The sequence below is a fragment of the Myotis yumanensis genome, unplaced genomic scaffold (assembly GCF_028538775.1).
Source record: "Myotis yumanensis isolate MYYU_CA2020_CCGP unplaced genomic scaffold, mMyoYum1.0.hap1 SCAF_1, whole genome shotgun sequence".
Classification (NCBI taxonomy): Eukaryota; Metazoa; Chordata; class Mammalia; order Chiroptera; family Vespertilionidae; genus Myotis; species Myotis yumanensis.
Genome location: NW_027223752.1, coordinates 15,565,214 through 15,590,425, shown reverse-complemented (window position 1 = coordinate 15,590,425; position 25,212 = coordinate 15,565,214). Strand labels below are relative to the sequence as shown.

The 25,212-nt window shown below is 40.6% G+C and overlaps 1 protein-coding gene and 2 pseudogenes across 1 annotated transcript in view; 1 reads left to right on the top strand and 2 right to left on the bottom strand.

Annotated features, from left to right (window-relative positions):
- The window catches only part of LOC139010207 (protein unc-79 homolog), a 224,189-nt gene that overhangs the window by 18,147 nt on the left and 180,830 nt on the right, over positions 1-25,212 (top strand).
- LOC139001875 (glucosamine-6-phosphate isomerase 1-like) lies at positions 7,373-8,237 on the bottom strand (annotated as a pseudogene).
- On the bottom strand, positions 8,469-8,931 carry LOC139008017 (putative peptidyl-tRNA hydrolase PTRHD1; annotated as a pseudogene).

Below are 25,212 nucleotides of genomic sequence, written 5' to 3'. Positions count from 1 at the left end.
GGGCCTTGCTCTGTGTGTGACAGGGTAGAGCCATAACCTCCCCATTGGCTCTGCCCTGAGTGTGACAGGGTGCAGCGCCCTAAGCCCTTGATCCGCCCTGCTCTGTGTGTGACAGGGGGCGGTGCCCCAGCTCCCCTATCGGCCCTACTCTGTGAGTGACAGCGGGGAGCTCCTCAACCCCCTGAGGGGCCCTGCTCTGTGAGTGACAGGGGGCAGCGCCCCAACCCCCCTGATGAACCCTGCTCTGTGAGTGACAGGGGGCAGCGCCTCAACCCCCTGATCGGCCCTGCTCTGTGCGTGACGGGGTGGCGCCGCAACCTCCCCATTGACCCTGCCTTGAGTGTAACGGGGCGGTGCCCCAACCCCCCAATCAGTCTATCCTGAGCGTGACTGAGGGTGACATTGCAACCTCCCAATCCGCCCTGCTCTGTGCATGACGGGGCGGTGCCCCAACTCCCCAATCGGCCCTGCTCTGAGCCTGACCAGGGGCTGCACCTAGGGATTGGGCCTGCCCTCTGCCACCCGGGAGCAGGCCTAAGCCAGCAGGTCGTTATCTCCTGAGGGGTCCCAGACTGTGAATGGGCACAGGCCGGGCTGGGGGACCCCCCCTCCCAGTGCACAAATTTTTGTGCACCGGGCCTCTAGTCTATATATATAAAAGCCTAAGCGACTGTCCAACTGGCCAACTGGTAGCTATGATGTGCACTGACCACCAGGGGGCAGACACTCAACACAGGAGCTACTGAGCTACTGTGACTTAGCAGCTGTGGTTCTTGGGTGATGAGTCCGATTCTGGGGTGTGTCACCCAAGAGCCGCCCTCTTGCAATCTGAGACCCCTCAAGGGATGTCGGAGAGCTGGTTTCGGCCTGATCCCTGCAGGCCAGGCTGAGGGACCCCACCGGTGCACGAATCTGTGCACTGGGCCTCTAGTTTATTTATTAAAAAAAAAAGTTACGTCATTTCGACGTATGTACATATGTGCTTTATGTTTTTTATTATTTATTTACCACAAGTAAAGGTCAGGAATTGTTATCTTTCTTTTAAATATTTTTTTACTGTTTCACTTCATTACTGCTGTGTATGTGCTCCATGTGAGTGACGTAGGTGCTTATGTAGGTGGGTTCCGACTTATGGTGAAAATTGTGTTAAGTCATGTCATAGGAATGGATCTCCCATATAACCTGAGGACCTACTGTATTTATTTTTCTCTTGATGCTTTCAAGATATACTGTTTATCTCTGGCTTCTTTCGACATAGGTTGCTAGATGTTTATTCTGTCATGTTTGCTTTGCTTATTTTGTGTGTGAAAATTTCTGTTTTAAAAAAGTCAAATTTGGGATATTATTGGCTATTATTTCTTCACATATTTTTTTCTGCTCCATTCTTTTTGTCCTCTCCTTTCGGTATTCTATTTACACATCCTTAATTTTACTGTTTGATGTTATGTAACAGGTCTCTGAGGCTCTGTTCATTTTCTTCCCCAATCTTTTTTTTTTTGTGTGTGTTCTTCAACCTTGAATACCTCTATTGATCTATTTTCAAGTTCATGTAGTCTTTCCTCTGTCATGTCCATTTGACTAAGTCCATCCAGTGAATTTTTTTAATTCAGAAATTTATATTTTTTCAGTTCTAGAGTGTTCATCCTGTTCTTTTTAAAAAATCATTTTTATTTTTCTGTTGGGACTTCTTATTTCTCTGATGAGTCTCATGCATTGAAAGCATATTTTGTTGTACTTCACTGAGGATAGATATACTAGTTGTATATACCTTTCTGTTAGTTCCAACATCTGTTTTACTTCATGATGGAACTAGACTGATTTTCTTTTCTTCTGAGAATGTGTTTCATTTTCTTGGTTCTTTGTATCTTGGATAATTTTGGATTGTATCCCGGACATTATAAAGGTTAAGTTGTAGAGACTTTGGATTCTATTATTTCCCACTGATGAATAGTGTTTCCTTTATTTTACTAGGTCATTTTCTTGTCTGGGCTTGCACTGTAAACTCTGTTGCTTATGCAGCAACTTCTTCCTCAGTTCAGATCTTTGGCCGTTAGCTGGGTTGCTTGGAGTCTGTTTTGTATCTGTGTGGTTCTAGGGATCCGTCAGGGAGGTGGGTACTCAGAGTCTGCTGGTCCCCTTTCCCTTGTGGGATTCCCTTACTTGCTTTAACATTCATGTTTGCCAGCTTTCCTTTCCTGGCTCCCCAGGTCAGAAAGGTGTGGCTCTTTCTGTGTGTCCTCACCTCTGTGCATGCTGCTGGGACTGCACTTAGCCCCAGGCTAAATGCCATGGGCCTGCTCCCCTTCTCGGCAGCTGGAACCCTGTCTGCTTCTATCCATTCCCCTGTGCTCTCAGGCTGCTGCTTTTCCATCGTGTCCAAGCTTTGTAGTTACTTTCCGTGACAGGAGGAGGGGTTGTTGGTAGAGATTTAGTTTATCATAACCAGAAGCCTCTTTATTTCTTTTTAATTTTTAAGAATTCCTCCTTTCCATGTTTTATTTTACTTAAGCATTATCCATGTTTTATTTATTCCTGTTTCTACTGGTTGTCTTCATTTTAAAGATATTTTAAAAAATATTTAAAAATATTTTTATTTCTAATTATCTCCAGAGTTCTTTCACCTTCCTTTTCAGATTCTCTCTTCTCTAGTCACCTAATTCAGTGTGCTTAATAACAGTTTCAATCATTTTCTTAATTCCTTTTAGCTTTTTTTGAAATCTGAGGTTACAGTTTTTGTCTGTTTAGTGCACATGTTTCTGCTTCTTATTTTCTTTCTCTTAAGATAAATCCGTATGGGATTTTCTGTTGCTCATTTTTAAAAAAATATATTTTATTGATATTTTACAGAGAGGAAGGGAGAGAGATAGAGAGTTAGAAACATCGATGAGAGAGAAACATCGATCAGCTGCCTCCTGCACATCTACTGGGGATGTACCCGCAACCCAGGTACATGCCCTTGACCAGAATTGAACCTGGGACCTTTCAGTCCGCAGGCCGACACTCTATCCACTGAGCCAAACCAGTTTTGGCCTGTTGCTCATTTTTTAAAGCAAAATAAGTTCTCTGTAATTTTAGGAGGGAGTGTTAGGTCAGGATAACTTTAGGGCTCCTCTTCTATTTTCTTGTTTTACAAAGTGATAAAAATATGCTCTTGTTCTTTCTGAGACCTGTTTTCTTTGGTTGTCTTTTATTTGGACTTTCTCCTCTGCATCTAATATCCTTGCACTGTTCAGTGGGGATTCTACTCACAGCAGTTACTTCTGAGCACGGGGCTTTATCCTGGTTTGTTAGAGTTTAGAGTTGAGCCCCTGCTCCCTCATTAGAGATCTTAGCACCTGAAGAAGCCCCTCCCTGCTTTGACTTCTGTTTCAGGTTGGGTCACCAATGTTCCCTGTGAGTACCTGTGGATGAATTGAGAATTCTCCTGTCCAGAGGACCATCAGGCCCAAAGGCCTTCCTTCTGTGTCTTCCTGCATGGATGCTGATAGCACATGGATGTGTAGCTGTCAGAAGTTTGTCCCATCCTCTGATAACTGGTACACAGTGCTACTTTGTCACCTAATGTTGTTGTAGATATTTTCTTTGGGTTGTCATCCTCATTGTTCTGTCTGTTTTTAGTCGAGGGGCTTGGGTTTTTAAAAACTATGCTGCTGCCTGGCCGGTGTGGCTCAGTGGTTGAGTGTCAACCTGTGAACCAGGAGGTCATGATTCAGTTCCCATTCAGGGTGCGTGCCCGGGTTGCAGGCTCGATCCCCAGTGTGGGGCCTGCAGGAGGCAGCCGATCAATGATTCTCTCTCATCATTGATGTTTCTATCTCTTCCTCCTTCTCCTTTCCTCTCTGGAATCAATAAAAATATATTTAAAAAAATACACTTTGCTGCCATTGCCCTCTTCCCAGATCCCTCCTGTTTTAGCATATTTAACTAGACTCTTTAAAAAACCCTGTCTCTGGTAGTTAAGATTAATTTATTGAATAAATGGTTGCAGCCTTTAGGACCAGTCTTGTGACTATTCACCCACTCTTTGTGTCTGTATTAAGATGAAGTCATGGCAGCCCCTTTAGTCCTTTCCTTTTTTCTGCTGCCACTAAGAGGAGATGACCAAAATTTGTAAATAAGGGAACCTTGAAATCAATGGCAATATTGTGTTTTCCTTATACCACTGAGTTTGGGCTTGCTCTTCAGTTCTTTTTTAAATTTATTGACTTCAGAGAGAGGAAGGGAGAGGGAAAGAGAGATAAAAACATTAATAATGAGAGAGAATCATTGATCCGCTGTCTTCTGCACGCCCCCTACTGGGGACCAAGCCCGCAACTTGGGCATGTGCCCTGACCAGGAATCGAACTGTGACCTACTGGGTTATAGGTCGATGCTTAACCACTGAGAAACACTGGCTGGGAGCTCTTCAGTTTTTTGAAATTAAATACTACATTGTTTATATTCACTACCGGTTTATATACATGCTGAGGGGATGAAACTCTAAAGAAAAGCAAAAGAATGCTTAAAGAGAAAAAATATTTACCTTTATGATGAGTGAGGGGGATGAAAGTAGAGCTAGATACAGATAAGATACAGTAAATATCCTTTTATCTGGTGGTGGGTACCTGAGTGTGCATTTAGTATTGTTTTTGAAACTGTATATGTAATTTATTCTCTCTTCATATCATGAAGATGAGCTAAATGGAGTCTCTGAGACACAGTTTGAATTCAGTATCCTTGAGAGCCCCTTCTGGGGTTGTCATTGATCAAGGCCAGGAGTGAGTCCAAGAAAAGCAAGGTTCACCATAGTTGGGGCTTTTGGTGGATGTAGAAGTGTGAACCAAGTACTGTACCTCTGGCAAAAATATGGTTGAGGATGGGTTACTTTGTATTTTCTGCTTAACATGACCTACCCCTAGTTCTTAGAAGTAGGTCAAAGAAGAATTCTTTGGGGGTAAAATGAGCATCCTTAGGTGTTGCAGGAGACTGTGAAGGAGAGTAGGAACTTCTTTGGCTTACGGACAAGTAAGAATGGGGGCACACTCACCCAGGCATTCTGTGTCGGGTTAAAAGCCCAGCATATTGGGTGTGGGGCCCTTGGTGACGACAGCTTTCAACAGTCTCTCTTAGACCATGGTGCTGTGATCTTGACTGATTGCCTCCTATGCCTGATGCACAGCTGGGTCTTTCCTAGGAGAAAGGATGCATGGGAAATACATTTTTTGAAACCATGAAAGTCTAAGCATGTCTTTATTTTTTATTTACAGCTTGCCTAAATAAGGATTTCTACTTTGAGAGTAATTTTTCCCCCTGGGTTTTAAAGGCATTACTTCATTTCTGTCTTGCTCCAGGGTTGCTTTGAGAAGTCCAAAGTCATGAGTTTCTGACATTTTACAATGATGTGCCTTGTTATGTGTCAACTTTTATTCCTTATGGTAGACTTTTTAAATCTACTGTATTCTAAAATTTTCTTAACAGTTTTGTTAATGATTTTAGCTCTTTTGGGTCCTCTATTGCCTTTTTCTGGAACTCCTTTTATTCTGATATTGGATCTCCTGGATTGATCATTGCTCTCTTATTTTGTCTTTTGTTTGTTTTTGCTATACTTTAGGGAGTGAGGAATTTCCTTAACTGTATCTTCTAACCCTTCTATTGATTATTTATTTCTAGGAATATATATATATATATATATATATATATATATATATATAATTTCTATTTATTTCAGAGAGGAAGGGAGCGGGAGAAAGAGATAGAAACATCAATGATGAGAGAGAATCATAGATTGGCTGTCTCTTGCATGCCCCCCACTGGGGATCTAGCCCACAACCCAGGCATGTGCCCTGACTGGGAATCGAACCATGACCTCCTGGTTCATAGGTTGATGCTCCACTGCTGAGCCACACTGGTCAGGCTCTAGGATCATATTTTTAATTTTCAAGGATTCCTATGTTTGTTTTTTACACTGTTGAATTTAATAGAAAATATTATATTGTAAACAAGCCCATTGATCTATTAGCTTAAAACAGAATAGCAGCACAATCATGTATAAAAGCTAAAGACAAAATGCTGGTACCAAACACAGCACTTTAGAGGCAGAGCTGGGCTCTGAAAGATCTTCCCCAGAAATAGAGGCAGCAGTAGCTTGAAACAGGCACAAAGACAGGGAGGAGGAGGCTTAGAAGAGTACAAGGAAGGTAAAGAATAGACTCACCTTGTGAAGAATAAAGGGACAAAAGAGTTCTATTTCCTGATGTTCTGGAAACATCAGAGCACGCCACATAAACCTGAGGGGGGTAGAAGGGCAGGGTATTTTAGGTGGGGAAAGGCAACTTTAGAAGCATTTGTATGTTGTCTTAGCACTCAACTCATGTATTGTGACAACTCATAATTGAGCTGCTTGCCTCAGCCCCCATCAACTTGGCTGAACACCACATTGAAATTATGCCATGTCTGTTGCCCCAGTGGGCCTTCTACTTGTTAATGAGTACGTAAAAAGAGGAAGTCCCAGTGAGGCCTTGGAACAAAAACACAGGACTCTGGTGGAAAGAGGGCTCTGCCTTCCTCCCAGTGCTGGAGGGTCCCTGAGGGAGAGGAGTTTCTTGTTGCTGGGCCCCTTGAGGTTCTGAGTTTATCAGCAAAGCCTTCTCTTTAAGCCTATGCTCCCAAGCCCTCCCCCTAGGAGTCCTCAGAGTTTATGGAAAGGTCAACTGGGAGAGGGAGAGGGGGAGGGATGGGGGGAGGGAGGGAGAGAGGGAGGAAGGGAGGGAGGGAGAAAGAGAGAGAGAGAGAGAGAGAGAGAGAGAGAGAGGAGAAAAGGCAGTTTTCTTTCCATGGCACTTGTTATTGACCAGAGACGCTGCCTCGTTTTGCTGATTTTAGACACTGAGAGTTTGTTCCTTAGTCTGGAACAGTGATTCTCAAATAAGGGGCAGGTTCGCTCAAGGGGGTCTCAAGTCCCTCTAAAGAGGTTTTGTCCGGGACAGCAAACCCCTATTCCCCCCAACTGAGAATCTGCACATAAGGATAGAAATTCCTGACAGGAGTGTGTTTGCACATGTGAACATTGTCACAGGCAGAACAGAAATCTAAAAACCCTTAATCTGTGTGGAGCAGACACCAAATTTATGGAGTGATTTTTTTTTTCCTGATTAAGAGTAAGTTACAAAGAAGTCATTTCTCCTGTAGCTAAACTCCACGACTAGACTCCACGCTCCACAGCTGAGAACTGTAAATTCACCTATTTATCCGGGGTAATCATACAGGATTAAAGAAATAGAATTCCCCCCTCCCTTTAAAAAAAAAATAACTACAATTCTATCCTTCTAAAAAGACAATTTCCAGAATGCCCTGCCTGTCCCAATGAGGTACTTGACACTAGGAGTAGCACAGGCTAGTCACAGTGTAGTTTCTTAGAAGACTGCCGTTTCTGTTTTTTTTCGTTGATACTGTAAAAGGAGTCCACCAATTTGTTAGGAACAAGAACTAAACCTTTGAAATACTTGACAGTCTTCCCTTTAAGCTCCAGGGTGGCATCCTCATCACACACAAACACGGTGCGGAGATGCCGTGGGAAGGCAGACATGGTGCACCTTTAGTTCACTCCCTCCTCTACGGCTTTGTACAGAGCAAATGCCCTGTGAGCACCCGTGCTGAGGATCGTCACCTCTGTAGCATCCATGTGAGTGCCCATGCCCACCATCAGGGCTATGGTGGGCACCTTGGTGAGGTCTCCATAGAAGAATCTAGCTTGGTCCAGGGTGATGTCCATGGCTAGCGTCTTCACACGGGCCCTGGACACCAGCCTGGAACCCGGCTCATTGAAAACAATGTACCTGTCAGGGCCGATGCCTCCAACAAACAGCTCAGTCCCTCCTGCAGCCTTGATCTTCTCTTCAAAGGCGTCCCTCTGAGCCTGCAGGTCAGCTGCATTCCCATCCAGAATGTGGGTGTTTTCTGGGTAGATGTCAGTGTGCTTGAAGAAGTTGTCCCGCATCAAGGAGTGGCAACTCTGTGGGTGGTCTTGAGGAAGACCCACATCCTCATCCATGTTGAAGGTCTTCGCTTATTTGAAGGATAGCTCTCCATTCTTGTAGTATTCAGTTAGCTTCTTATAGTGGCCAAGTGGGGTGCTCCCAGTGGGGAGCTCCAGGATGAAGCACTTGTGTGGTCCTGGGTTGAACTAGATGATGACATTCCTGATGTATTTGGGGCCCAGTCACTGGCTGAGAATAATGGTCCAGAATGGTGAGCTTCATCTTGTCACAGATGCCTCCCGTAGTGGCTGCAGCAGCTGCACTTTTCTTCTTCTTCTTTTTTCCTAATGACAACTTTAATGTGAACATGTGTTTGACTCTCAAGAAACTGTCATAATTTAAAGGGAAGAGGAAGTTGCCGTTGAAAGGAGTACAAGATGCTGAGGGTTGGATGGCATGCAGTTTCTGGATCCAGCTGATACTCAAATATATCAAAGCAATTCATAACATCAGTCACTTGAACAATTGGAACTTCTTCAAATATGGATGCACTTCTCCCTTGGGGTAGGGACGGAGTGCAATGCAAGTGGTGACATTCTCTGGCTGCTCCTTTTGCAGTGTCTCAGCCAGCTCCTTTGCGGGGGCGTGCGGGGGGGTGGGGTATCTCATCTGGGGCCTCAAGGACCACCTTGCTCATGTGCCCCTGCTCCCGGAGCTAAGCAACAGTGTGTGGGTGGTCAAGGTGAATGTGCAAGGTCGCAGTGGTTGTGTGACAAGCCTGCGCCACCGGTACACCCACTGGCCAGGAGAACGGTGTTTGCCATAGATCCTTTCGGGACACCAAGTATTATACCAAGATCTGTGGCTCCACACCAGGTGCCACCATCTTCCTGCCCAGGCCTGGCCTAGTCTGCAGAGCACGCCGGGATGAGGGAGCTTTTTTTTTTTTTTTTTTAAATAGGTCGTCAACATTCATTCTTGGGTAGAGTATCTTATCTTTCTGATATTAATAACAGGTTTTTTAAAGTATTTTTCCTTCTACATAGATTACTTTTCTCCAAGCTGATTTTCTGTTCCTTCTGGTCTGTCTTCTATGTTAGAGGCTTTCTTTACAGTTCTTTGCTATCTTTATGGTTAAGGGTTGGGACTAAGGAGCTGACCTGAGCATATCGCTGGGGGCATTTATTGGGAAACCCCTGATGTCACTGTCTTTAGGTCTTTCGTCTTTGACTGGTTAGGTTCATAGAAGGAAGGAGAGAAAAAGAGGATTCCAATCTCCAGCCTGAAGGGAAAGGGTCTGTCTGCTAGGGGTAGGGTGGGGTGGGCAGAGGTTGGCTCAGCTCTGTGTTCAGTATCCAAACTCCACATGCCCATTAAATCCCATTGGTTTAGGTAGGTTAACTTGTCTTCAGCTGTTTTTGATTTCTTTCATTCCAGAGACTCTCTGGTGTCTATTCTCTTTAGACAGTAGACTTCAGATCCACTGAGTTGGGAGAGGAGCTCTTTCAGGGATGTGAAGTAGTGGAGATCATTTAGGGATCATTTTGCTTCTTAAACAGCTTTTGGACAATCCCTCCTTCTATTTTTATTATTATTAAAAAAATGTTTTTATTGATTTCAGAGAAGAAGGGAGAGGGAGAGAGAGATAGGAGCATCAATGATGAGAGAGAATCATTGATCGGCTGCTTCCTGCATGCCCCACCCCCCGCCACTGGGGATGGAGCCTGCAACCCAGGCATGAGCCCTTAACCAGAATCGAACCCAGGACCCTCCAGTCCACAGGCCAAACCGGTTTGGGGCCCTCCTTCTATTTTTAAAACTCCCATTCTTGCCCCACACCTTTAATTCAGAGCTATCTGGTGCTGCCAATTAATTCAGTGCTTTTTGAGAATTCTGAGATGCACATTGTTTGTTCTCAGCTTTCCTTGCTGTTGGCCTGGGATTCAACTCTCTCTGGTCTACCAAGTCAATTGCTACTTGTCTATTGGCTTTTCGGCTTCAAAATTATGTTGCCGTGTGTCTTCTTGCCTATTGTTTCTTTCTTCTTCTCTTTAAACAATCCTTTCACTGTAGTTTGGTGGTGTATGCTTTAAGTGACTTTTAAAAATATATATTTTTATTGATTTCAGAGAAGAAGAGAGAATGAGAGTGAGATAGAAACATCAATGAAGAGAGAGAGAGACATTGATCAGCTGCCTCCTTCATGCCCCCCACTGGAGATCAAACCCACAACCCCAGCATGTGTCCTGACTGGGAATTAAACCGTGACCTCTTGGTTCATAGGTCGACACTCAACCACTGTGCCACGCCGGCTGGGCTCGGGTGTGTATGATTTAGATGACTGTGCTCACTTTGTGGTCTTAACCCAGGAACTTTCTCCCATTTTTTTCATGTCTAGCATCTTCTCATTATGCCTTAACTTAAATATTATATTGTCTGAGAGACCTTCTCAAACCACCATATGTAAAGAAGAGATTCCCTAGATCCTTTATTCTCTATTTCAGCTCCATGCATGGCTCTTTATAGACCTTTAAAACATTTTTTTTGGTCTATTTTGTTCATCTTTGGCACTTTATCATAAACATCATGAGATCAGGGGCTATAGCTGTCTCATGCACTGTTATACCCCAGTACTGGGCACATAGTTGACCCTCAATAAATATTTGCTTAATGAGTAAAAGAATACTTTATATGTATTCTGCATGAATTTTTGAAATTGTTAACAGTTTCCTCAGTTTTTTCATTTATAGGATTGTTGTGAGGCTTATAAGGGTTGCTAGGGTAAAGTGTTTAGAATAGTTCCTGGTACATAGTCAATACTAAAGAATGTTATAGTTTTAGGAGTTTTAAAGAGTGTCTCTAAAGAGTTATAATTCTATATTTAATTGTTGTTTAGTTTGATCAAGTTAGAGAAATGTATGATGGATTAAATTATTCTTGGGAATTATGCAGTATGTTCTGAGTCACAGCACGTCTAAAATTTAACTCCAGCTTGATCATGAATCTCAACTTGGACTTTAGCACGATCATGGAAGACAATGTACTTCAGCAGGGAAGTAAAGTCCCAAATATTTCCCAGAGTTTGTCCACAGAGCCAGACATTTAAATTTCAGGACAGTGCTGTTTATAATTTATCTTCTTATTTAGGAATATTCGCATCTTCTTAGGGAGTATAATTTATTTTTGGTGCAATCATTTTCTTTTGAAATGGAGCCACATTTGTTGGACAGATGGTTGATAATGCAAATATGTCTTGTGTATTGCATTTCGGTATGGAAACTTAAAGAATGATTCAGAGTCTTCAGCTTCTGTATATCTCTGAAATTATTTAATTTCCACCAAATAGCTCCTTACTTCCTCAAAAATCTATGATTATAGAGAGCTCAGTACAGTTTAGCAATGAGAGATGAAAAAATTCCTCTTCCCCTCCTCCCCCCCACCCTGTCCTTGCCATTTCAAATACTTTCTTCTTGTCACATCAGGAAGAAAGTACAATCTTGTGAGTCACTCACTGGATGGGATGGTAGGTACAAGGAATTTGGCCTCTTAGACTCTTCAATTTCAGAATCTTGATCTGAGAAAGCTGCCCAATATACTTTAAAAACAAGCTTATATAACCTAACCTGATTGCCTGAAAATAAAATAGAGCTCCCTATTCCATTTCAAATTATTACTAATATCCAACAAACTCAACTTGGAGAAAATTCACCACTTTATCATTTTCTCCATCATGCCATGAAATGGATCTGACTTTCAGTTTCCAGCACAAGCTCGCCTGACCAATAATGCAATAGAGATCAAAACAGCAGTCTTCTCTTCTGGCAAAGAAATTGTTTTCCCCTTTTCTTTATTGTAAGTGCTTCATGTCTGGCAAATGAAATGTTTCCATGTTAAGACTTTCCAGTTGGCAAGTAGTTAGGTATCACTAATTCATGCATGAAAGCATTGGATGATACTAGGTAACTATGTGTGTTTTTTTGTTTTTATTTAATTTTATTTGTATTGGTTTTTAGAGAGAGGAAGGGAGAGAGAGAGAGAGAGAGAGAGAGAGAGAAACATTGATGTGAGAGAGAACCATTGATCAATTGCCTCCTGCACATGGGGATCGAACCTGAAAACGGGGTATGTGTCCTGATTGGGAATCAAACACACCACCTTTTGGTGCACGGGATGACATTCCAACCAACTGAGCCATACTGGCCAGGGCTCTATGTGTTTTTTAATGTGCTAAAAAATGTATGGTGGGTTACAGCTAGTTTAATTGTTTTTCTTTATAGGTGACATGTCAGAAAATGGCTCTATTATTTACTTCCTATGTGACTTTGGGCAAGTTACTTTACCTCTCTAAGCCTTGGTTTTATCATTGATAATATGGGATTAATAACAAAAATACAATTATTGTTTTTATGTTTATTGGCACAACATAAATATTCAGAATTATGAATTATTACTATTATTTTGGCCCAGAGGATGAGGATTATGTATTTTTATTGTTGACTTATTCATATCTCAAAGTGTCTAGACCATTTTGTGAGTATTCAATCAATATCTGGTAAATGAATAAGATCACTGTTATCTTTCCCTTCATCTTTGTTGCTTAACTTTTGCTTAATGTGTAACATTTCCTAAACTCCTGACATATTATTTTTTGCAAGTTAACTGCTCAAAAATGTAATTGAATAATGTATGTGGAAGTGCTTTGAAAAATGTAAAGGCTATCCAAATGTATTTGATGATGATGATGATGATGATGATGATGATGATGGTGGAGTCACTTGCCAAAGAACGGGAGTGTTCTTTGCTGACCTCTCCTGTCTGTTGAAAGTGACAGGTAAAGTTTGCCACTTGGAACTAAAACCTTCTAAAATATATAATATAAATGTAAGTATTGATAATTGAAAGGGTTAGCAATGAAATTTATGATATCTGACATTTTTTTTGCGTTTGAGGGGAGATTTGTCTGTTTTGGCTCTTTAAATATGTGTACCCTTTTCCATCACCCTTCATTTGTATCTTTTATGTGGTTATGCTTTTTGTTAAAGAGGATGACTATCCTCAAAAGAGGAGGATTAGTCTTTGGTTAAGGCTTTGCAAAGAACTCTGGTTCCTCACTAGAACTCCCAAACAATGTGTTGTGGCATTGTTCTCCTTTCATCTTCATTTCTGAATATCTTTATTATTAGCTATGTTTACTTTTTTAGTCTTCAAAAAAGACAACTCTCTGAATCTAGAACTGGATTTCAGTACCAAATGCACTAGTAGATTTTGTGTGTGTGTGTGTGTGTGTGTGTGTAAGAGCTATGCTTGATTTTGTTGATGAAAGGTCTTTGTTGTGTTTTTCTTACTTCACAGGTTATTCTATTTTAAGGGACAGATATTGGACTGGAAAAGGGGAAAGAGAAGGATCTGACATATAATGCTAATTATAGTAGCAATTTATTATATACTATGTGCCAGTCATTGTGCTAAGTAGTTTATACATGTAATATTTTAAAATCCCCATTTTATAGGTTAGGAAATTGAGGCTCAGAGAAGTTCATTACCCAAGTTCTCATAGTTAGTAAGTAGAAGAGCTTGAATTCAAATGACACCTGGCTCATTTGCTATATACTTTGAACTCTTGGTTCCTCCATTTTTCCATCTGTAAAATGGAATATTTCTTTTTGTGTGTGAAAAGCTCCAGTTTTTGGCGGTGGGGTGAGGAGGAGGATTGAGGAGACTCTTGTAGTGACAGCAGAAAATTACAGATGTATAATGAAATGAATGAATGAATGGTGAAAGGTTTGGAGAAGCTGGAACATGGGGGCAGAAATGAAAATAAAGACACTACAGGCCGATATTGTCTATGTTCTTGTGGGAGTGCAAGTTATAGTTGTGATACCAGAAGGGAATGAGGAAAGGGTGCATATAGAATTTGTAAAATGCCCTTCGAAAATCTTGTTTGGCTCCTGATATAAAGGAATTTATTACTGTTATTTGGTGTGATAGTACTATTGTAATTATGCTATAAATGTCTTTATTAGTCAGAAATTATACTAAAATATTAATAAGTGGAGTGATCTGATTAATACCATTTGTTTTAAATACTCAAGCAAAAATGATATTGTGGACTGGAATAGATGGCACTAGCAAAGTTGAGTGTTGAGTATATGGGCTTCATTTTACTTTTTTCTCTCCTTGTATGTCTTTAAATTTTTTTTTAATCTTCACCTGATGATATGTCTTTGTTGATTTTAGAGAGAGAGAGGAAGGGAGATTGCGAGAGAGTGAGAAAAACATTGATATAAGAGGGAAACATTGATCGGCCCTGACCAGGGATCCAACCTGCAACCTGGCTATATTCCCTGACCGGGAATTGAACCAGCAACCTTTCTTTGTATGGGATGACGTTCCAACCAACTGAGCCACACCAGCCAGGGCTGTGTTTAAAATTTCTATAGTAAAAAGTAAACAAATAAAAAAAACACAAACCAAACTCCTTTCTCTACAAAAGCTTCATGTGGAAATAAAGGACAAACAGAGAAGAAGCAGTTATATTAATGAGGACTTCTAAATGCAGTGGGCTAAAAGGATACAAATAACTTGACTATTAGCTTAGTGGGTATCAGACAGGACTCCAAATTCTCCTCTGTTTCTATAACATTACCCCCCAACCAAGGTTCCCTCGACTTGAGCTCTTTAACAGTAATAGGGACTTAAGTTGTGTCCTCAAATGGTGTAGTTAGCCTGGGCGCCTTCTGCCCTCAGGGGTTCTTTTCTGTGCTTATTATCCAACAGAGGATGGCAGCCTAACTCATTCTGATTAGAACAGGGACCACTTTAGCTATGCTATAACCAGTATAGTTTCTACTTCTCCTAAAATTATGTTTCCCAAAATGTCCTTCCTAGGGATGTGCCTCTCTGAAGGGTATTTCACTTTCCTTCGTCACCTAGAGGTAGGTAGCTGACTCAGAGATGAGCACTCTGTATATCCCTCTGCTCTGACCAGTCCCTGAGCTGGTCAGGTGTGACTGGGGCACATATCATTCTCTGACCATGAGGCCATGCCTGGTTTCTCATGCGGTTCGTCACTCAGAGTGGGTTCTCTGTCTGCCTCTCTGACTCTTGGAATAGCCTTGCTTTCTTTCCATCCTTTCAGACACAGACCGTCCTCGGACCTTCAGTGGTTTTCTGCCAGACCAGCTCCACACCCCAAAATGGCCAGTAGTGGAACTGGAAACTTAGGAAGAAAGTGATACAGAAGTTCTTGTGATACAAATTGTTTTTCCTATAAGTAATAATAAGATGAGGTACAGGGAATTTAAGTGTCATAGCCAAGATCCAAAATTAGTCCATGAACACAGACAATAGGGTAGTGAAGGCCTGGGGCAGGGGTGGGCTGGAGGGGGTCAATGGGGGAAAAAAGGAGATGTATATAATTCTTTGAACAATAAAGATTAAAACAAAAACAAAAAACAAAATTAGTCCATGACAGGAATATAAATTCTAAACTGCTTTGTTGTACTAAAAAATCATATATGTGGATTCATTCATTCATTTATTCAACAAGCATTTATTTATAACAGGGCACTCATTAAATGCTGGATATCCTATATAATAAAAGCCTAATATGCTAAGTGTCCGGTCATCAGGTTTCCGTTCAACCAATCAAAGCATAATATGCTAATGATATGCTAAGGCCACTCAACTGCTCATTATGACGTGCACTGACCACCAGGGGGCAGATGCTCCGACTGGTAGGTTAGCTTGATGTTGGGGTCTGGCTGATAGAAACTGAGCGAGATTGGCCGGACGTCCAGGAGCCCTCCTCTCGTAAGCCCTCCCCGGCTGGCCAACCTCCTGTGTCCCTCCCAGGCCCCGTTTGTGCACTGGTGGGGTCCCAGGCCCCGTTTGTGCACTGGTGGGGTCCCTCGGCCTGGCCTGCGTCCTCTCACAATCCGGGACCCCCTTGGGGGATGTCAGAGAGCCAGTTTCAGCCCAATCCCGCAGGCCAGGCCGAGGGATGCCTCTGATGCACAAATTCGTGCACTGGGCCTCTAGTACAAAAATAAAAGAGACAGGTTCTGATCTCAAGGATCTGATAGCCCAGTTGAAGAGACAGTGATTGACTTAATAATTATAGCAGATAGTGGTAAGTGTTATGTTCAGGGGAAGCTCTGTGGGCTATGAAAGTGCCAAGGAGATGCATTTAATGCAGCTTGTGGTAGGGAAGGTTAGTTATCTATAGCAGAACTGGTTACAGCTGAGCTTCAGTGAATTCTTAGGAAATGGCTAGGCAGAGAAGGACAGATTGCATTCCCGTAGAGGGAATATTATATGCAAAAGCATGGGAGGGTATGAGCACCGTTAGTTGTGGTTTCTATAAGTCAGTATGGTTGAAGTGTGGATACATATGGAAAAGACAGAAGTTGAAGCTTGACAGATGAGCAAGGATCTGCTCATGCTGGACTCTATATGCTAAGTTGATTACTTGGATTTCAACCAGCAGGAAATGAGGAAGATTTGCATTTTAGAAAAATCACTTTGGATATCATGTAAAAACAAGGTTCAGAGGGAATCAGTCTGGATATCACAGCAATAACTGAGGAAAGAGATTGTACAGGCTTGAATTAATGTGCAGATGGAGAAAATAGTAGATTTTAGAGATGATTTCTAGATAGAACCAATTGGACCAAGAAATAGTATCTACGGGACAGAAGAAACACTTTGACAGACACAAACATAGTGAATTAAGACAGATATGCAGGGCGATTAAGAAGGATGTCTAATTTTGTATTGATACTCTAATCAAGAGAAGAAATGAAAAAGGTACCATGCATAATTTTTACTTTGACCATTGTGATGAATATTTATAGCGATCCAAATTTATAAATTACTCTTTATTTATGGCTATCATTTCTCAGTGAAAGGTTAGACTGAAGAGAAGATGAATAGTTTAAAGAGGGGCAATGACAGCGAATCCATAAGCCATGAGCTTTATGTAGTGAAAGAAGGTGCCAATAATAAATAAGGTGGAATTAGGATATATGCTTCAAATCTATATTAGTAACCAATGTTTGCAAAGAAGGTGGGGGAAGTATTATTTTAATTTCTCATTTGGCAAAAATGAGAACAAAACAAACAAACAAACAAGAACCCCTGAAGCTCAGAGATATTAAATGATTTGCTTGAGGTCACACATGGCTGTAGGTGGGAACTCACACTGCATCCCAGAGTTCTCTGCAGGACATTGCGATAATTCCAGGACATTTACCCAGCATGTTTAGGGCCCAAGTTGTGAAAAGTAAAGTGAGTGGCCTATTTGAAGAAAAGAAAATGAGTAAATACTGAAAATGATAATGAAGAAACTGTACAAACCTTTGGAATATATATCAAACAAAATGGTTATTTGGAGTTCTATTGAAATGAGAGATGAGAGGAAAATAAGTCATGAAAAATAGTTCTGCATTATTTTTATTTCAAACAAATTTTATCCTGATATTTGTATAAATAATATTAGAATTTTAAAGAATTTATTTTGAGAACATTGGTAGGATATAGGATAGCTGACATTTAAATTTTCAATTCATTTCAACCACTGTGTGAAGGTTGACCATCTGTTATGTACCTAGCACTGTGGCATGTTCTAAGGGAGTTACAAATATTATGTAAGATAGTTCTGTCCTCAAAGATGTTAAAGTGTTGTTAGGGATACTAGATTTGCAAACATGAAACTAATTTAGAACCATAACTAACAGAACAGTGATACATTTATGTAATGCAGTGACAAAAGTTTTGAGGCAGATAATGAGTAGTCAGAAAGCTGGTGATGATGTCTGGAGTCAATAGAAGGCTTCATGAATGGTGTGATTCTTAAGATGGGCTTTAAAGGATTAAATGAAATTGATTTTTCAAAGAAAAAAGTATGATGGGACTAGTGAGGTAAACAAGTTTCATTTTGTGTTTTCTAAAGAAATAAATAGTCCAGCCGGCGTGGATCAGTGGTTGAGTGTCAACCTATGAATCAGGAGGTCACAGTTCAATTCCCAGTCAGGGCATATGCCCAGGTTGTGGGCTCGATCCCCAGTGTGGGGTGTGCAGGAGGAAGCTGATCAATGATTCTCTCTCATCATTGATGTTTCTATTTCTCCCTCCCTCTCCCTTTCTGTCTAAATTCAATAAAAATATATTAAAAAAATAGATTTAGTGTAATTGTTCATCTGTTCACTACAGTGTTACTTAATGAAATATTGAAACGTCTAAATGTCAAATAATAGAATAAGGGAAGTGTTAATATTTCATGCTGTATCATACAATTAAATGTTATTAAGCTAATAAAAATGATGAAAGGACAGTATAGCTTGGTGGAAAAGCCTGTCCTATAGCCAGACTGTAAGTTCTGCCACTTACTAGCTTTGTGCCTGTGGGCAAGTCACTTACTCTTTTTGAGTTTTGGTTTACTTAACTTCAAATGGAAATGACAATAAATACTTTGAAAAATTATTACGAAGATTAAAAGTAATGTATACTGGAACCTGATAAATAGTGGGCATTCAATAACACATTATTCATATGTATTACTAGTATGTAAAGAGGTACTGTCTTTCTGAAGGGAAATGTCTCAATTCTTATCAAAAGCTTTAAGATGAATATTTCCTGTTTGACTTGGCAATTCCACAATAAGAACTTTATTCTAAGGAGACAACTAAAGATGTGTGTATTATTTAAAAGCATCTTTGCAACATTGAATAGAATAATGAATAATAACCCCAAATTTCATAAGTAGGTGATTGGTGAAATCAATTATGATTTCACTTACATAAAGGAAATTAAAAAACCATTATAATGAAGATGTAAAAATGTATTTCTGATGTAGAAAGTGAGAAAAGCAGATTCTAAAACTATACACAGTAAAATCCCATTTTGTAAATGTTTATATATATAGAAACAGAGACAATTTTCTAGAAGGATAATACACCAAAATGTTAACTGTGCTTGTCTCTGAAGAGTGGGCCTTTCGGTGATTTAATTTTCTTCATTGTGCTTACCTGAATTTTTTACTTTTATGGTAATGAGCATAAATAATTAAATATTAAAAATTAGGAGTGTGTTGCTATTACAATATTTAGTGACATAGGAAAATTCTTAAGATTGAAAGAAATATTTAAAACTTATGTATTATATGATACCAATTTTGTTAAAGTATTTTTATATATGTCTAAATCGAATGACTGAATTTTGCTTTTATGCCTTTTTCTCTCAACATGTAGCTGTGCTTTGGTGACATAGGGGAGACAGGCTCAGTAGTGAAGTAGCAGCGTGTTAGATTCGTGTACACCTGGATACAAATCATCCCTTTCTCAGATTCCCCCCTTGTGTGTTTTCTTCATTTTGTTTATTTATTTATTTATTTATTTTTAAAATATATTTTTATTGATTTCAGAGAGGAAGGGAGAGGGATAGAAAGATAGAAACATCAATGATGAGAGAGAAACATCGATTCAGCTGCCTCTTGCACGCCCCCTACTGGGGATCGAGCCCGCAACCCAGGCATGTGCCCTTACTGGAATCGAACCTGGGACCCTTCAGTCCACAGGCTGACGTTCTATCCACTGAGCCAAACCAGCTAGGCCTGTTTTCTTCATTTTTATCACAGCTTTAACAGTTGGCTTTCTTGGCTATTTTCATGAAGAAACAAAGTTTAACCACTGCCAAAATCCACTCTCCTCCTCCCTCCTTTTCTTTCATCCTTACTAGGACCCAGCATAGTCAGCACCCACTAGTCACTGGGCAGATGTAATGGTGAATAAGAGGCATAGTTCTTGGGGCCTAGTGTCCATTTGGGAGAGATAGTCAGCAATCACCCAAAGAAGTATATAATTAAAAATTATGCTAACCACTGTGAAAAACATTAGAATAGGATATTATAATACAGAAACATCTGGATGGAGGTTAGGGAATCAATTTAGACAGGGAAGTCAGCAAAGACCTCTGTGGGGAAGTGACAGTTTAAGTCAGCCTTGAAGTATGAGTAGGAGTTAACCAGACAAATGTGAAGGGAAAAGCATTGTATGAAGAGGGATAACCACGTAGAAAGGTTTTCAGTTAGAAAACAGTTTTGTGTGTTCAAAACTGGGGCAAGAGCCAGCGTTTCTGACTCTTGTGTTATGACATGAGGTTGGAAGGTAGGCAGGAACCTGATATAATATGTTAAGTATTTTGGATTTTATTGAGGGCAATGGGCAGCCACTGAAGGATCTGCATGAAACTGTATTTCAAAAAGATTTGTTTGGCCCGACTGGCGTTGCTAGTGGTTGAGCATTCACCTTATGAACCAGGAGGTCCCAGGTTCAATCCCTGGTCAGGGTACATGCCCGGGTTGTGGGCTCTATCAGCAGTGGGGGACATGTAGGAGGCAGCTGATCAATGATTCTCTCTCATCATTGATGTTTCTATCTCCCTCTCCCTTCCTCTCTGAAATTAATTAAAAAAAAAGAAAAGATCTGTTTGGCTGCTCTGAGAAGCAAGAACTGGAGAGAGGCAAGAGAGAACCAAGAAGATTTGGAGCTTTTTAGAATCTACCAGGAGATGATGGTGCCCAGTGATGATGGTGAAGATAACGAATAGAAGACAGTTTGTAGGAATCTTTTATTGGTAGTATTGACCGGACTTAGTGACAGGTTGGATAAGGGAGTGAGGGAGAAGGAACAGGTGTGTCAAGGATGTTTTTCAGAATACTTTGTCGAAGTGATTTGCTGGATTATATAGATGGTGGAGTATGTTCTTTTTTTTTGGCGGGGGGAGTGAGGAAAGAGATAAAAGTTCAGTGTAGGACATGTTTATTTTATGATATCTACCAGATTTCCAGTGGATAAACTGAATAGATGAGGTCTGTTACTCAGAAGAGCTACACATCTGGGGTGGAAATACACATTTAAGAGTATTTGGCACACATAGCGTGAAAGCCTTGTGGACGGAGGGGATTGACTGGAGACAAATGCAGTCTAGGGCTGAACCGTGAGGAATTCCAACGTTTAAATATCAAGTAATGGGGGAGATGGCAGAGCACATTGGGAGGGATACATGAGGGAGGTGGGAGGAAGATGAGGAGAATGTGGTGTCAGGGATGCCAACGAGAGAAAGTTTCAAAGAGGGAGGGATGGACTGTATGGAATGGGTCGAAGGTCTAGTAAAATGATGACTGGAAAGTGCCGATTGGATTTGGCAACATGGCAGCTCTAGAAGATGGTGGAAGAAGCAGATTCAGTGCAGTGGTGGTGGTGGAAGCCAGGCTGAAGGGAGTGGATGAAAGAACTGGAAGTGATGGAGAGATGAGAGAGTATATGTAATGCTTATAATCTTGGCCATGAATGGAGAGACCAATAGCTAGAGGGAAACGTCAAGTTAAACAAGAGGCTTTTTGTTTCGGTTTCACAAACATTTGAATGCTTATGTAAATGTGTAGGAGAGACCACTGTCGGCTGGAGGGCACTGGCCTGGGATGGGTGTTTGATAGGGAAAGGAAAGAAGGCAATGCAGGCAGGCTTTTGATATCGTAGGTACTATGCTAGGTGATTGGCACAGTAAGTGATTTATTATTCACAGCAGCCCCGTGATGTTGGTATGATTATCCTCCGATACAGATGAGGGAACTGGGGTTAAGTGGAGACAGAGCAAAAGTCTTAATCCAGAACTATTTCATTTCAGAGCTCTCACTTAGAGTCTCTTAGATTTCTTCTCTGATGAGGTATTAGTCAGTTTGCTAGAGCTGTCATAACAAAGTACCATGGACCTGGTGACATAAATAACAGGAATTAATGTTCTCACTGTCCTGGAGGCCAGAAGTCCAAGATCAAGGTGTTGGCAGGTTTGGCTTCTCCTGAGGCCTGTCTCCTTGGCTTGCAGATGGCCAAGACGTCTTCTCTGTGTCCTCACATGGCCTTTCCTCTGTTCCCATGCATCCCTGGCCTCTCTCCTGTGTCCAAATCTCCTCTTCTTACAAGGATACTGGTCAGACAAGATTAGAGTCCGCTCTAAGGGCCTCATTTTAACTTAATCACCTCTTCAAAGGCCTTACCTATCTCTAATCTAGCCATGTTTTGAGATTAGGACTTCAATATATAAATTTTGGGGTGGGGTGGCATTCAGTCCATAACAGATGCCGTCTGTTTTCTTAAAGCATAAGGAAAAGAGTGGTTGTGGGAGAAGTTTTGAAGAGTGTAGAGATGGATGAAACAGTGATTGCCTAAAGGTCAGTTGAGGCCAGAGATAATTTGTTTATATCCATCCAACCCAATTATCTGGTTTTCTGCAGTAATATTCAGGTATAAGTTTAGAGTAAAAATAAGAACTGAGTGCTGTGATGAGGCTGCTGGGTGCTCACATGGGCTTGGTGGCCAGCCAAATGACCCTCTCTTCTGTGCAAAGCTGAAATGTAAATGAGTTTTAGTCACATCCTCATCACAATTACAGATTACTATATGTCAGGGACCTTTCTGGCTGTCTTCAAATAGTTGCAAACATGAAAGTTAAATAAATCTATGAATTTGTTGCATTCACCAGTGCAAAAATTAGCTTGAACATTTTCCCAACTGGTTCTAGATATTGTCTTTCATGTTTACTCACCAGTATCTTTGTTCTTCTTTCTCTTCCCCCTTTCTTTCTATCTTCACTCATCACTTATTTATTGAGCACATACTAGATGTCTGGCACTAGGAAGAAAAAGAGTCAACAATCTAGTGTGGGAAACAGATATGTATATGTGCAAAAAAGCCCCCAGGTTATAAGTGTTATTATTAAAGTAATAATTTATTTGTTCATTTATCCCACAAATACATCGAGTGCCTCCTAAGTGCCAGGCAGTGTGTTAGGCGTGGGATAAGATATGGATAAGATATAGTTTCTGCCTTCAAGAAATGTACAACCTGGTATGGAAAAATAAACAGGTAAGTAAACAAAAACAATACAATGTGTTGTTTGTAAAATATTAAAAGATCTCAAAGAAGGGAGTGACTTGTTTCTGCTTTCCCTTGCATGTTCGGGCATCCACTGAAAGGAGGTATTGCTGAATTTTGACAAAAAATAATTATAAAAACGAACATTCATTTTTTAAAAGACATTTCCGAATGCTTGCCGTTGTTGTATATGGACAGTTTTGTAGCTCTTGAATTATGAGCAAGCACTGAGTGGGGGGTTCTATGGCTTTCCTCCTCATTTGAGCTTATTGTCCACAACTTGCACTATCAGGTGGTGGAATGATTAACCTTTTTCTGAAATACTCAACAGAAACCTGCTAAATATTAAAGGTTGAGAAAAGTCACAGTAACAGAATGTTACTGTGATGTTGGGTGAGCAGAAAACATATGTTGGCCTGGTATATATCTCAAATATTTGGGGCTTGAAACTATGTATTAACATGGGGGTTCCCTTTAATGTGATTTTATAAAAGATGATGAACAGCAGATCAAAAATGCTGAGAAGAAAATGGATTTTTGTAGATTATGTAATTGAAACATTTTATTTTTTTAAAAAATATTTTTTTATTGATTTCAGATAAGAAAGGGAGAGAGAGATAGAAATATCAATGATGAGAGAGAATCATTGATTGGCTGCCTCCACGCTCCCTACTGGGGGATGGAGCCTGCAACCCAGGCATATGCCCTAACAGGGAATCCAGCCATGACCTCCTGGTTCATAGGTTGACGCTCACCACTGAGCTACTCCAGCCGGGCTGTAATTGAAACATTTTTAAAGTATCACTTATTTTTCCCTTATCTCAGGAAAAAAGTTATTTTTACAACCAGATACTTACCGGATTAATTACGACAATGGATATAACCTTGTTGCTTTCTTCAGAGGTGATGTGCTATATACACACTCAGGGTCTTATCCGCAATCGAGGCTTATTTATGTTGGAAAATACTAACCATATTGTGGAAATGTGTAGGTAGTTGGAGAGAGAAAAGAGAAATTTGATAAGCGGTATATGTGAGATTTAGAATCAGGGAACAATAAGAGCTGAACATTGCTTTGATGTCGTGCAGTGAACACCCACGATCTGCCTTTTGACTTCGTTTCACAATGGTATTCTAGAGGATGCCATAGTGGAAAGGGCACCAGGGTTTATAAGTTCTAGTCTAGCTCTGCGGTTGACGACCTCATGTGCCTCATTTCCCATCTTTCAAATGAAATGGTTTTGGAAAAGGTCTTTAAGGCCCTTCTAATTCTGATAGCATGATCCTGGGATTCTATGTTCCATGCCTAGCAGAAGCATTTTGACGTTCTTTAAAGAAGTTACTTAAGCCAGAATTTCAGTTAGAACACATCCAGGAGCCTATTTCCATGGGCTGTTGGGAACAGCATGGCCTTGCTTCTCCGGGACTTGATTTGTCTTCTGTTAACTGCTGACAGTGAGCCGTTCCACCTAAAAGGCTCCCTTGGTAGCCTTAAAGATTGAAAGGACAAATGGACAGTGTTGAGAGCTCTGTGGAGGAGGCGACCTGAGAGACGTTGACCATCATGACCCCTTGGGATTTGCAAAGAGGAATGACTAAAACTGGGCCATGCACTGCAGCCAGGTCAAAGGTCAGGTCAGGAATGTGGACAATGCTGGTGACTCCAGGTAGGTCTAGGAGGGTCAATGAGCTTCTTGAGTCCTTCCTGAATGTCGAGGAGATCTGGGCAGCCAGGTTCAGAAAGCTTAGGAAGCCTTTTAATTTCTGAAATGTCTTGGAAGAAAAATGTGACATTCATTTTTTTATTACCACCCAAACATTGTATTCTTATTTAATACTAAGTTAATCTATCCTAAATATTGTTGCAGTTAAACATTTGCTAAGCACGCTTTTATGAGCACTTCTCGAGTTAAAGGTCTGGTTTCAACTGATGCCATTGTGCAATGAACGCCCTCTACTTTAGGATTTGTACAGTATTGCCGAAAGGCCTTTGAGTTTTCTCCTTTAGTTTCAGTTAGGTAATATTAAATATAATTCTCTGGTGGCAGAGATATATATCTATTATTGTTTTGCTAAAATAAGCTAACTTGGGAGTGATTATAAAAAAATTTGCAGTATTGTCTTTCTTAGTGATAAAAAAAGGTAATGGCTAATTTGTGAAAAAGTTATTAAACCAGATAACTAAAAATAATTTTGTGCTCTGATAACAATTTTAAGAAATTAAAGGTCTTTTTGTAATTGTTTCTGCCATGGAATTCCAGCAAAAATTTACATATTTTTAAAAAATACTGATTAAATTCCTGTATCTGAGCATTAAAACTAAT